General features: G+C 46.9%; 1 protein-coding gene across 3 annotated transcripts in view; it reads right to left on the reverse strand.

The window, feature by feature from the left end:
• Positions 1–12,449, reverse strand: part of GRIA1 (glutamate ionotropic receptor AMPA type subunit 1) — a 323,898-nt gene that overhangs the window by 47,549 nt on the left and 263,900 nt on the right. The window lies entirely within an intron of this gene.

Here is a 12,449-nt window from a genome sequence, read left to right on the forward strand (position 1 = left end):
CAGTGATTTAGATGTGACAGGGGGTGATTTTATGTGGTGGCCAGACATGGCATCGAGTCTTACTGAATCAGATAGTGACAGAGCTATTTGCATTCCATTTCTCCTTCCATTCTGCCCGGTTTATTAAGGAAGTGTCATTCTGGAGCCACTGCACCCTTAAGGCCTTTATAACATGTGCTCTGACAGCCTCAAGCTCAGAGGTGACAATGCTTAACTAGAAGCTAATGCCTACCATCCAGAGCAATCACCAATCCAAACTGTGAGTTTCACAGATAAAGAAACACAAAAGTCCCAAGTCGCACTGACCCAGGAGCAGTACCCAGGGCTGCTGGCCTGTTTGATTCTATTTTCAAGACTCTGTCGACCCTCTCTGTGTGATTGCCACATTCTTGTGTGTTCTACTTGGTTTCAGTTTCCTGGAGACTCCTTTTCCCTCCAGGCAGATGGTGCTCACCCCAAGAAATCCAATGAAGACTTGTTCTTTCTTGATCTATGGAGAATACTGTTGCTAGATGCTTCCATGAAGAGGGAGATAAGAGACTTATTCAGAGGAATGAGAGCAGGATTGTGGAACAATGCCATGTCATCTGAGGAACAGCTGCAGGAAGGGGACATTTTCCCGGAAGAAATGACCTGGAGACTGACAGATTGATGTGAGGCCTGTACCATGTGACCTGATTTAGGTGCATTTGGCGGAAGTGACAGGAAACAAGCTAAATTTGAGGAAGTTTTTTTTTTTTTTTTTTTTTTTTTTTGAGGGGCAGGATGGTCCAAGGCTTTCCCTGGGAGTGAGAGTGAGCTTCCCCATTTCTGAAGATGTTCAATTGATTAACTACTTATGGAGATGTGGTACTTGGTGCCTGATCTTGGTCCTCCAGGGCACTCAGTGCTGGGGACACAACAAAAAGCCAGAGAGAGGAAGGACCAAGCATCACTTGAGGGCAGAGACTGCTTCCTTTTACACTCCTCCCATCTCCGAGAGAGCTCGCAGTTTGAAATCATACATAAGTGAACTGGGATGCACGGCTTCCATTGGACAGTCAAGCAAAATGAGGTATACAGAGGCAAAAATCCTTCTCCCAGTGTCCCGGGATAAATACACAGTTTTACTTAGGATCCTATCAGTCTGCTGATAACTAGTTCAGTGCTCTATCCATCTTAGGGGGGAGCAGATACAAGTGTCCAGGCTCGTGTGAAGATGCTGCTGCTTCTCCAATTCTGGATGATGACAATGGCATCTAAACTGGACTTCTGGCCTCTGTTCATCTCTCCTGCCCCCACCCTCCTACTCTCTGCCTAATCAGTTCTCAAAAAGGCAGCCTGCATGGTCTTTTTGAAAACATTGATGATAGCATGCTTCTTCATTGTATAAAACCCATCAAAGTGCTTCTCTTACACTTGGAACAAAATTCAGCTCTCCGGTGGCCCTGAGTGGTCTGGCTCCTTGCTCACACTTCAGTGCCACACCCCCAACACAGAGTCTATAACTCTGTGGTGGAATTTCTTTGATCCTTCATACTCCAAAAGCTCTCATCCTTATCACTTGCTGCTCTTTTTCCTGATCAGTGCTTCAATCCTATTTATCCTTCTGACCTCATCCTAGTCCTGGCTTTTTCAGCATTCAAGCATACAACTCTCAGAGACCCATGCACCTCTTATTGCAGTTGCTACCTGACATTGGTCTGTGTGATTATGTCATTGTCCCCCTAAACCTCTCTCCACTCTGAGAGTAAAGGAACATTCTCTTTTGTGCCTTGTTGAATCTCCAGCACCCAGCATGAAGTCAGCCTTAATATCAAGTGAATGCATGAATGCCCCCTCTTTCATTCCCTAATGGTTCTATTCACATGAGATTCTAGAGCCCAGGAATAATTTCCAGGATATCTGGAGTCATGGCCTCAAACTGCCTGTTCAGAATGGCTATTCCTTTTCCAATATGACTGAACTGAGAGGTCCAGCTAAGGTATCACAACTTGGGTATCATCTGCTGCAGCTCAAAGTTCTCCCAGGAAAGTTCCAGACTAATGGCTCCTTTCCTATCCTTTCATTAATATTTATCAGCTGGGTGTTGAGAGCAGCTTCCCCTGCATGGTATTCCCCTCATCCCTGCCTTTGTCCCGTTAATGAAGACAGCAAAGAAAACTTTTGCTATTTGACAGCCAGCAAGTGTCATCATGGAATAACTGGAGGGCTGAAGGGACAGGTTCTCCAAGATGGATGTGATTCCAAAACTTCATTTGTATTCAACCTATAATATGGAACTTGAGTGTGAATGAAACCCTATCGCCCTTCAGTTCAGACCTGGCACAAATCTTTACCTAAGAATTCTGTATTTTCCAAGCTCAGTCCAAGAGGCATGAATTATTAGAAGTCAGGGCTGGGGAGTTCCTGCTGTGGCACAGTGGGTCAGAATCTGACTGTAGTGGCTCTGGTTGCTGCAGAGGCAGGGTTTCAATCCCCAGCCTGGCAGTGGGTTAAAGGAGGTTGCAGCTGCACCTTGGATTCACTTCTTTATGCCATGGGTGCAGCCACAAAAAAAAAAAAAAAAAAAAAGTCAGACCTAGGAGTAAGAGTCTTTGTTGCATCCCCATAACCTAGGCTGCCTGCCCAGCTGGATCTCAGTCTTCTTCCTCTGTTTAAAGGATGAGAATGAACCTATTTACCCATGGTGAGAAACCTGAACTTTCAGAAATAGAAAGACTCTCATCCATTCATTTCCTTTGACAGATACAAGCTGTAGGAATTAAAATGATTGAGGGGAAAGTATTTTGAAAAGTGCTGTTGAACAGAAGACATTGTTTTTATGATGATGATTATTCCCCTAGGGAGCCGCAGGGCAAAGCAGCACTTTTCTTAGCTGGGATGCAACAGCTGTAATCTGAGCCCCTTGGAGGTCTGCCTCGTCACCTGAATATCATTAGGCTCATAACTTGGCATGGCTCTTCCTCAGACTCCCTAAGTGACTGAGAAAACCCTTAATGTCCCTCCAGAATTGGCCACCATTCAGGTGGCTTGTTGGCCACATTTTTGTGGCTTTGTCTTACTTGAACTTGATTCATAGCCCTGGGAAATGGATGGGAGAGGGACAAACATCCTTATCTGACAGATGGAAGGACCACAGGGAAAACAGCTAAAGGAACTTGCCCAGGGCCACACAGTGAGGCAGTGGCAGAGCTGGGACTAGGAGCCGGCACTTCCAATTTCCTGTCCAGGACTCCGGCCACTGCAGAGCACGCCCTCCCTCACCACCATCTGATTCATCTGCAGATGGACATGGACCTCCTTGACTTGTGGTGTCTCCATGATGCTGGATCACTGCCAACACTCACCTCTTGTCCTGCTCATTGGAACCTTTGTGGGCCACACGAAGCAGTCTGGCCAGCAGCATCTCCACAGGATAGGAAACTTGTTTGTGGGTTTTTTTTTTTTTTTATCGTTTTGTCTTTTTAGGGCTGCACCCTCAGCCTATGGAGGTTCCCAGGCTAGGGGTCAAATCAGAGCTGTAGCTGCTGTCCTACACCACAGCCACAGCAATGCCAGATCCAAGCAGCATCTGAGATCCACACCACAGCTCACGGCAATGTGGGATCTGAGCTGGGTCTGTGACCTATACCACAGCTCATGACATCACTGGATCCTTAACCCACTGATCGAGGCTAGGGATCGAACCTGCATCCTCATGGACACTAGTGAGGTTCGTTAACCGCTGAGCCATGATGGGAACCCCCGTGTTTATTTTTTATTGCTGGATACCATCACCTCGATCTTAATTGCTTCTCATGGTGTTCATGTATTATCTCACAGTTCAGCGGGTCAGCAGTCTGGGTAAGGGTGTCTAGATTCTCTGTTCAGTGTCTCATCAGGCTGCAGTCGGGCTGTTGGCTGGAGCTGTGGTTCTCATGTGGAGCTTCCAAGCTCACAGGTTGTTGTCAGAATTCATCTTCTGGTTGTGGGACAGAGGTCATTGTTTCTTTGCTGGCTGTCAGCCAGGGGCTGGTCTCAGCCCTTAGAAATAGCTTGCAGTCCTCATCAAATGCCCCCTCCACCTTCAAGCACATGAGCATGTGACAAATCCCTCTCTTTCTTTGAATTTTTTTTTTCCTTCCTTTTAGGACTGCACTTGTGGCACATGGACGTTCCCAGCGTAGGGGTTGAATAGGAGCTGCACCTCCTGGCCTACACCACAGCCACAGCAACACCAGATCTGAGCCACATCTATGACCTATGCCATAGTTCGTGGCAATACCAGATCCTTAATCCACTGGGCGAGGCCAGGAATGGAACCCTTATCCTCATGGATACTAGCTAGGTTCTTAACCCACTGAGTCCCCAATGGGCACTCCTTCTTTGAATTTTTCTGACTTCCACCAGCTGAAGAAAACTCTCAGCATTTAAAGGGCTCATTGGCTTGGGTTAAGCTCATCTGGAAAAACTTAAAGTCAACTGATGTGGGACCTTAATTATAACTGTAAAATCTTGTTGCAAGGTTAGTTTGTGAATAACCAAGAGATGGGATGCTTTAGAACTGTGTATATCATGCTATTTATTCCTTCACTTTACCAGCCTTGCTTGTGTGGCAGGCACTGGTGGGCACAAGGGAGAAAAAAGTGAAGACCCCACGACAGCCTCGCCCTTCATGGGAGAAAATGGGAAATTAATGCAGCCTCATGATTAAAACACAAGCTTTGGGGTCAGACACCCTGATTCTCTGTAAAGTGTCTTGTCTGAAGTCCAGTGTCTGGAGCATAATACTCAGTAAAGCCATCATCGCCGTATTATATAAATATCATAAACATTACTTGCAATATTATCTTAGTGTGACAAATAAAGCACCAGTAAGGGAACACAGAAGGGCTCGCTCGTTACTCTGCTGGCAGAAGTCTGGGAAAGTTAGTAGAGGAGGAGAAACTTGCACGAGGTTTTGAAGTTTGAGTAGGAGACTGCCAAGCAGAAAGCTGCAGGGGCGGGAGAAGGCAAGGTCGACAGAGGAGAAAAGGAGTTACCGAACGAGAGACCCTGTCCTCTGCAAACTTCTCCACCTTGGTGCTGAGCAGCCCCCTCTGCACTGCTATTACACCACAGTCATTCTGCCCCTACAGCTCCAACCAGGCTGCTGTAAGCATGTCACTGGATGGTTATTTATGCTATTTCTTGATTAACATTGATGACAATGCGTTGAATGAAAATGGAGCCCACAGACACTGGAAGATGCAGCTGACAAAGAGTTGAAGAGATCAAAATGACAGGATTTGGTGGTTCCCCGGGGTGGGGGTGAGGGTGGGGGTGGGCAGAGGCAGTGGGAGAAGGAAATGCTCTAACGACAGCCCATGACCACCCAGTCATGACCATCCTGACCCGGCCGCAGGAGTTTGATGCTAGATGCAAGCAGTTTCTCCTGGCAAAGGATTCTTTCTCTGGTTAACAAGACATGAAGTGCCTATCATTAAATGCATAACTTGATGCTGATGAAAAACAGCAAGGACTGGATTGGGCCATCTTTGTGTTCTAACAGGCATTTCCCGTCCTGGTCATGGATTGGGATTCACCCCGGCCCTTGGAATGTGCTTTTTTTTTTTTTTTTTTTTTTTGTCTTTTTAGGGCTGTACTTGTGGCATATCGAGGTTGCCAGGCTAGGGGTCTAATTGGAGCTATAGCTGCCCACCTATGCCACAGCCACAGCAACGTTGGATCCAAGCCGAGTCTGTGACCTACACCACAGCTCACAGCAACACCAGATCCTTGACCCACTGAGCAAGGCCAGGGATCGAACCCACAGCCTCATTGTTCTTAGGTGGATTCCTTTCTGCTGTGCCATGAGAGGAACTCTGGAATGTGCATTTTTAATTGCACAGCTTGGGTCTGTCTTTCTAGAGGAGGAGGGGCAAACTTTTTCTGTGCATGGCCAGGTAGTTATCTCAAGCTTTGAGGGCTGCATCGTCTCTATCATAATACCATGCTGGTGTAGTCTGAAAGCAGCCGCAGATACAGGCCTGTGGCTGTGTTCCAGGCCAACTTTCACTACAAAAACAGGAGGCTGGATGTGGCCCGTGGCTTTTAGTTTAACATCTCCTGCCCTCAACCCTACTCTGAACCTCAGAGACCTTCAATCTAAGCTCATATGCAACATTTAAAATTCACCTCTCTAGTTATTAGTCCCCCCACCCCCAGATAAAGTACTGGACTGAGTGCTTTGACAGTTACTTTTGAGCTACCTTCAGGGAGAAAGGAGAAGGCACTGGGTTAAGAGAATGGGCTCAGGGTCAGACAAGACAGAATAGAATCCTGTCATTCCTTACTGGCTGTATGACGTTGGTCAAGTCACTAAATCTCTTTGGGCAGTTCCTTCACAAATTGGATAGTTAGAACTCCTCTTAAAGGTTTTTTTGTTTGTTTGTTTGTTTTTGTTTTACTTTGCTTTTTAGGGCCGCTGCTGTGACATATGGAAGTTCCCAGGCTAGGGGTCGAATTGGAGCTGCAGCTGCCAGCCTACTCCACAACCACAGCAACGTAGCATCCCTGACCCACTGAGCAAGGCCAGGGATCAAACTGCATCCTTATGGATACTAGCTGGATTTGTTTCTTCTGCACCACAATGGGAACTTCTTAAAGGTATTCTAAAGAATTAAAAGGAGGAGTTCCTGTGGTGGTGCAGTGGTTAATGAATCCAACTAGGAACGATGAGGTTGCGGGTTCGGTTCCTGGCCTTGCTCAGTAGGTTAAGGATCCGGCGTTGCCGGATGCAATGCCGGATGGTGTAGGTTGCAATCGCGACTCGGATCCTGAGTTGCTGTGGCTCTGGCGTAGGCTGGTGGCTACAGCTCCGATTAGACCCCTAGCCTGGGAACCTCCATATGCCGCAGGTGCAGCCCAATAAATGGCAAAAAAAAAAAAAAAGACAGGAATTAAAACGAAAAAAATACCAATGAAGCATGAGGCACAGTGCCTGGCATGGATAGAGAGTTTCAAGATGGAACTCTGCAAATGGCCTTTGGAGGAATGACCTGGCTGGAGGTGGGGCAGCAGAGCTGATGTCCAGGGGCCTTCAGGAAAGCAGATATATTGGGCCAGAGTAGGGAGTTAGTAAATAGCAGTCAGCTTCTGCTCTCATCCTCCTCCTCTCCAGGACCTCTCTTGACAAGGAGTTGGATACGGACATTCTTCTTTATATCAAAAGCATGTCCTGTCATCCCGAGAGGAAGGGGACAGAAAGGGCACTTCCTGCCTGCCTTCATTCAGAGGAGCTCAAGAGGTCACTGAGCTCAACCTCTTTCCCTCGGTCATTTGCTTCAAATGGCTATTTTTAAAAAGTAATGGAAACCGAGCCATGAAGGCAGAGGCTCAGATAGCCTGCCTCTAAATTACTGGGAGGAAAAAAAAAGGTCCATCTTGATAATTACTCAGCTGAGCTATGTTCAGAGAGAGGCTCACTTGGTATTGGGCACCAAGGTTCCCAGACCAGGGAAATGCTGGCCAAATGCAACAATTCCACTGATGAGGCCACTTCATCCAAGGCGCTGTGTCTGGCTGGCAAAGGGTCCAGCTGCAAATCACTCAGCGCTTCCCTGGCAGAGCGGGAGTGATTCACATTAATTGCCCAGCTGCGGGTCACTGTGTTCTAGCAGCACGGGGGAGGGGGGTGGGCTCCTATGCTGAGTCTCAGGGGTGGGGATCTGGGGGTTGGACAACAAGCTCCAAGGAAAGCCTGGCACTCTGTAAGCTAGTGTGCTGTTCTAGAACTTGCAGAGCTATGTTTCAAAGAGGGATGGTCTTACGTTCCTATTATTTTCCATTAAGGTAGGCTATAGGAGGTATTATAGGCACAGTTTGCAAAAAGAATGAATGTAGGGAGTTCCCATTGTGGCTCAGCAGGTTATGAACCCAACGAGCATCCATGAGGATGTGGGTTTGATCCCTGGCCTTGCTCAGTGGGTTAAGGATCTGGTGTTGCTGTGAGCTGTGGTATAGGTTGCAGACATGGCTCAGATCCTGAGTTGCTGTGGCTATAGCTGTGGCTGGCAGCTGCAGCTCCAATTCAGTCCCCAGCCTGGGAATTTCCATATGCCATGGGTGCGGCTGTAAAAAAAAAAAAAATGAATGTAGATCAATTCATTCATTTTTAAAATATGTACTAATTCTTTATTTCACTCTCTAAGCCTTGGTCTCCACCTCTGAACATGGAAATACTGAATTCCATCTCACAAAACTGTGGCAATTCAAAGAGCAGGTCATGTTTTGCACTTGAGCACAGACCTAGGAGGACTCAAGATGCCACCTGTGATGATGAGGATGCTGTGATACTGATTTCTTCTGCAAACAGTCCTCTTAGCTTCTAGGTGCCATACACCCCTCAATCTCTGCCTACTTTGCAGTTTGGTCCTTCTAAGTCTTTTCTGCTGGTTTTTCCCTTCCACTTAATCTCAAATTCTTGTGCCCAGAACTCAGGCCTCGGCTCTCTTCCTATCCCTGTCTGCCTTCTTTCCCTAGATGACCGCTTCCAAGCCCAGGACCCTTACATATAGATGCTAAAATCTTCCACGTTTCAATTCCAGTCCTTCTCCTGGGTCCCTATTCTTTTCCATCTTCCTCATTAGAAAATGGCACCTGTGTCCTCCCCGCTGTTCATACCAAGTGCCAGGTGGACATTTCTTTTTCTTTGGTCTTTTTAGGGCTGCACTCGTGGTATATGGAGGTTCCCAGGTTAGGGGCCAAATCGGAGCTGCAGCTGCTGGCCTACGCCACAGCCGCAGCAACTGGGGATCCGAGCTGCATCTGCGACCTATGCCATAGCTCACGGCAATGCTGGATCCCCAAACCACTGAGCAAGGACAGGGGTCAAACCCATGTCCTCATGATTCCTAGCTGGGTTCGTTAACCACTGAGCCACAATGGGAACTCCCCAGGTGGACGTTTCTGGTTGTCTCTTTCTCTCATGCTCACACCCAGTCCATCAAATCCAGTCATCGTCCACAGTCCCTGGTAACATTCTAGATACTAGATATCGGTACCATGTTTCCTTGCTTCTTCTCTTGAGTTGGTACATCCCATGTCCACACAATAGCCACAGGGACATTTTAAAACTATAAGTAGGATCCTATTGTCCCCCTGCCCCATTTAAATCTGACCCATTTAGAAAATAAAATCCAAGTGCCTTGCCAAGGTCAACCTTATCTTGCCTGCCTCTAATCTCATCTTAAACTATCTTCCTGCCATGCCTCTGCTCCAGCCTCATTGGCTTTCATGCAGTTCCTAGAACGTACCCAAGTCTTTCCCATGTTAGGTCACTAGGAATTGTTCCCTTTGCCTGGAACTCAACTCACTGAAATTATCCTAAACCTCCCGCTGCCTTTCAGGTTTCTGCTCAAACGGTACCTCCTCACTTATAGCTCTTTAAATATTGTCACTGCCATCCTTGTCTCTCTCCTCTGACCTTGTTTTCTTTGTTTCATAGCACTTATCAAAGTCTAATGTGATCTTTATATAATCGTGTATTTATTGATGAGTTTATTCATTATTATCTGTCTCCCTCCTCTGAAATGGAAATTCTAAGAGGGCGGGGACTTCGTCATTCACTGCTAAATCCCTGGCACCTAGCAGAGTGCCTGGCACATAGGAGGTGCTCACTGAGCTCAGGCCGAATAAGGACGATTACATAGTGTTTATGAAACACTGACTACATACCAAGTGTGATGAGAAATACCTAAGAAGTTGCTTCTCAAATAAATCACTTTAATAGAGTGATTATGACCCACACAGCAGCAACTGTGATACCTGGGCTGGAATGAGCAGCATGGGGAGTCACGATTAAGTGCTCTGAGAGTGCAGAGGTGGGGAAAGTACCATCCAAGTGGCAGAAATCTAGAAAGGCAGCATGGAAGAGGAAGCATATTCCTGGCATATGCAGAGCAAGCAAACTTGGAGCCCTCTGGAATGGGTATTTTCTGGAGCAGAAACAGCTTGTGCTATGGTATGGAGATGGGACAAAAATGTGAACAAGCAAAAATTTCACTTTGCCCAAAGCATGTTAAGCACCTGGCAGCCACCATTCTTGAGTACCTACTTTGAATTGGATACTGCATAAAACACTGGGTATCACTCTCTTCAGGAGGGGTAGGCATATTCCACTCTCCTTTTGATAAACATGGAAACTGAGGCTCAGAGAGACGAAATAATTTAAGTAAGCTCAAAAAGCACCTGATGGACCTGCAGGTGGGCCCAGATCCATGGAATTCCAATGGTGTGATTTCATTGTGCTGAAGGTGGGTCCAGCCTGAACCAGGACCACCACCTCTGTCAAGGTTGATCTTCTCAGGTCCCAGGTACCACTTCCCCACAGCTCCTAGACACAAAGGAATTTGTGGCACCACACTGGGTGTTAAAAATGGGACTTCCTCCACAGATATTCTTTGGGTACATTCTTAGAAGAAGCCACTCTCTTTTTATAGCTAACTGCCTGCTGGCCAGCCCATAATACCAAAACATATGTTTTCCTGAATCTGGAGCCTCCTGAGAGCTCCTACTCTTTGCTGAGCCACCAGCTGGCTTCAGAAAGTGAGGTGTGCTCCAGGGACCTGGGTCCCTGCCTCCGTGGACCTGGCAAGGCCCTGAAATATCACCTCTGCGCCCCCCCCCCCCAACCTCCTGCAGGGCATTTGAAGTCCTTACAGTGGGCAGCAGATTTAAATGTGGGATGTTGCGGAAGTTCCCTTTGTGGCTCAGCGGCAACAAGCCTGACTAGTATCCATGAGGATGTGGGTTCGATCCCTGGCCTCGCTCAGTAGGTTAAGGATCCGGTGTTGGCTGTGAGCTGTGCTGTGAGATGTGGCCTGGATGCTGCATTGCTGTGGCTGTGGCATAGGCCAGCAACTACAGCTCTGATTTATGACCTCTAGCCTGGGAACCTCCATATGCCACTGGTGTGGCCCTAAAAAGCAGAAAAAAAAAATGTGGAATGTTGTGGGTTTTTTAAAAATAGACCCCTACCCATTAGCAAGTGGGAGAGAAAATCACAACGCATACTTCTGCTTTAATTCATGTTGGGTTTGCTCCAGCACAAGGAGCTTTTTTTACTTAAAATAACCAATTAAAATCCTCCATTGTTTCATCACACCTGGTTGCCTGCATGCTCAGACACTCCCTCCCACATATTCCTATCCAGGCTAGCAGGGCAGCCCCGGAGGCAGGGACACCCTCCCTCCCTGCTCTCACCCCCAATCCTCTCAATCATTTCATCAAAAGGAAAGCTCTTTCTGAGACAGAGAAGATGTATGAAGGAGGGGTTCAGAAGCTGCACGGACCTCCTGCGCGACCCCCACGGTCATTAACTGTGTGATGTGAGGCAAGTGATTTCACATTTCTGAGCCTCGGTTTCATCCATCTATGAAACGGGGATAATAATAGGCACAACTGAAGAGCGCTGTTGTGGGGATGAGGTGTAATGTGCTTCCCTGGCCACCTGGATCAGGGGAGAGGCCTGGTACAAGCAGCTATGACTCTTCTCAAATGAAAGAGGCCATGGCAAGTTTTCAGTTGCTGTTCAGTGAAAAACGCACGTTATAACAGACGATACCATGTGGCTACACTGGAAAAGTCAACTTGGACAGAGAAAAGTGTTGGGCAGTATATAAACTAAGATACTATAAGAGCCAGCCAGGTAGTTGGATTACAGGCTCTTTCTCTTTTTTTCCTCCCTTCTGATTTTCCAAGTGAATACCTATAACATATGCATACAAATCATATAATTTATTATGATTAAGAAAACCTAGGACATAGTGGTTAAAATTACGGATTATGGGATCATCCAAGCTGGGTTCCAATCCCATCTTTTCTTCTTACTGTGTGACCTTGGGTCAGTGCCCTCACCTCTCTGAGTTTCAGCTCACTTGTGTAAAATAGAGATCATAGCAATACTTCCTCATGTCGGCCATTGCACACTGTTGTTCTCTCATCACTGATTTGATGAGTGGCACGGGAAGGAAGGAACTGATGTAGCAGGGAGCCGATGGAAAGTCTCTCTGGGTGGATGACATTTAAGCTGAGAGCTAGTGTGTGAAGAGGCTGGAGAAACATCATTCTAGACAGAGGATGTAGGTTGAGCAAAGGTTTGGAGGCAGGAAAAGCCTTCCTGGTTCAAGGTAACTGGCAGCACAGGATGAGCCTGGAGAGTGAAGAGAGGACTAGATCATAGGACTGAAGCCAGGGCACAGAATCTGTATTTAATGATCAGAAGCCCAGCTACTAGGGTCACTTCTTCTGAGAAGCCTGCCTGGCTGCTGCTTCCTCTCCTCACTTTTCATTTCTTTGAACTCTTCTATTTTCCTGCTAGGATAACTCCTTATTTTGCTCTTATGCACTGTTATCACCACTCTAAATCATCACATCATGAAGATTTTATATTTATTCATAATTCCCTAGAACTCAATACTGGCTCAGTAATTGTTGCGTGAATAAGA

This window comes from Sus scrofa, chromosome 16 (assembly GCF_054392235.1).
Source record: "Sus scrofa isolate SSC_HxYL_T2T_F1_AM1 chromosome 16, Sscrofa_HxYL_maternal_Yorkshire_Landrace_v2.0, whole genome shotgun sequence".
Classification (NCBI taxonomy): domain Eukaryota; kingdom Metazoa; phylum Chordata; class Mammalia; order Artiodactyla; family Suidae; genus Sus; species Sus scrofa.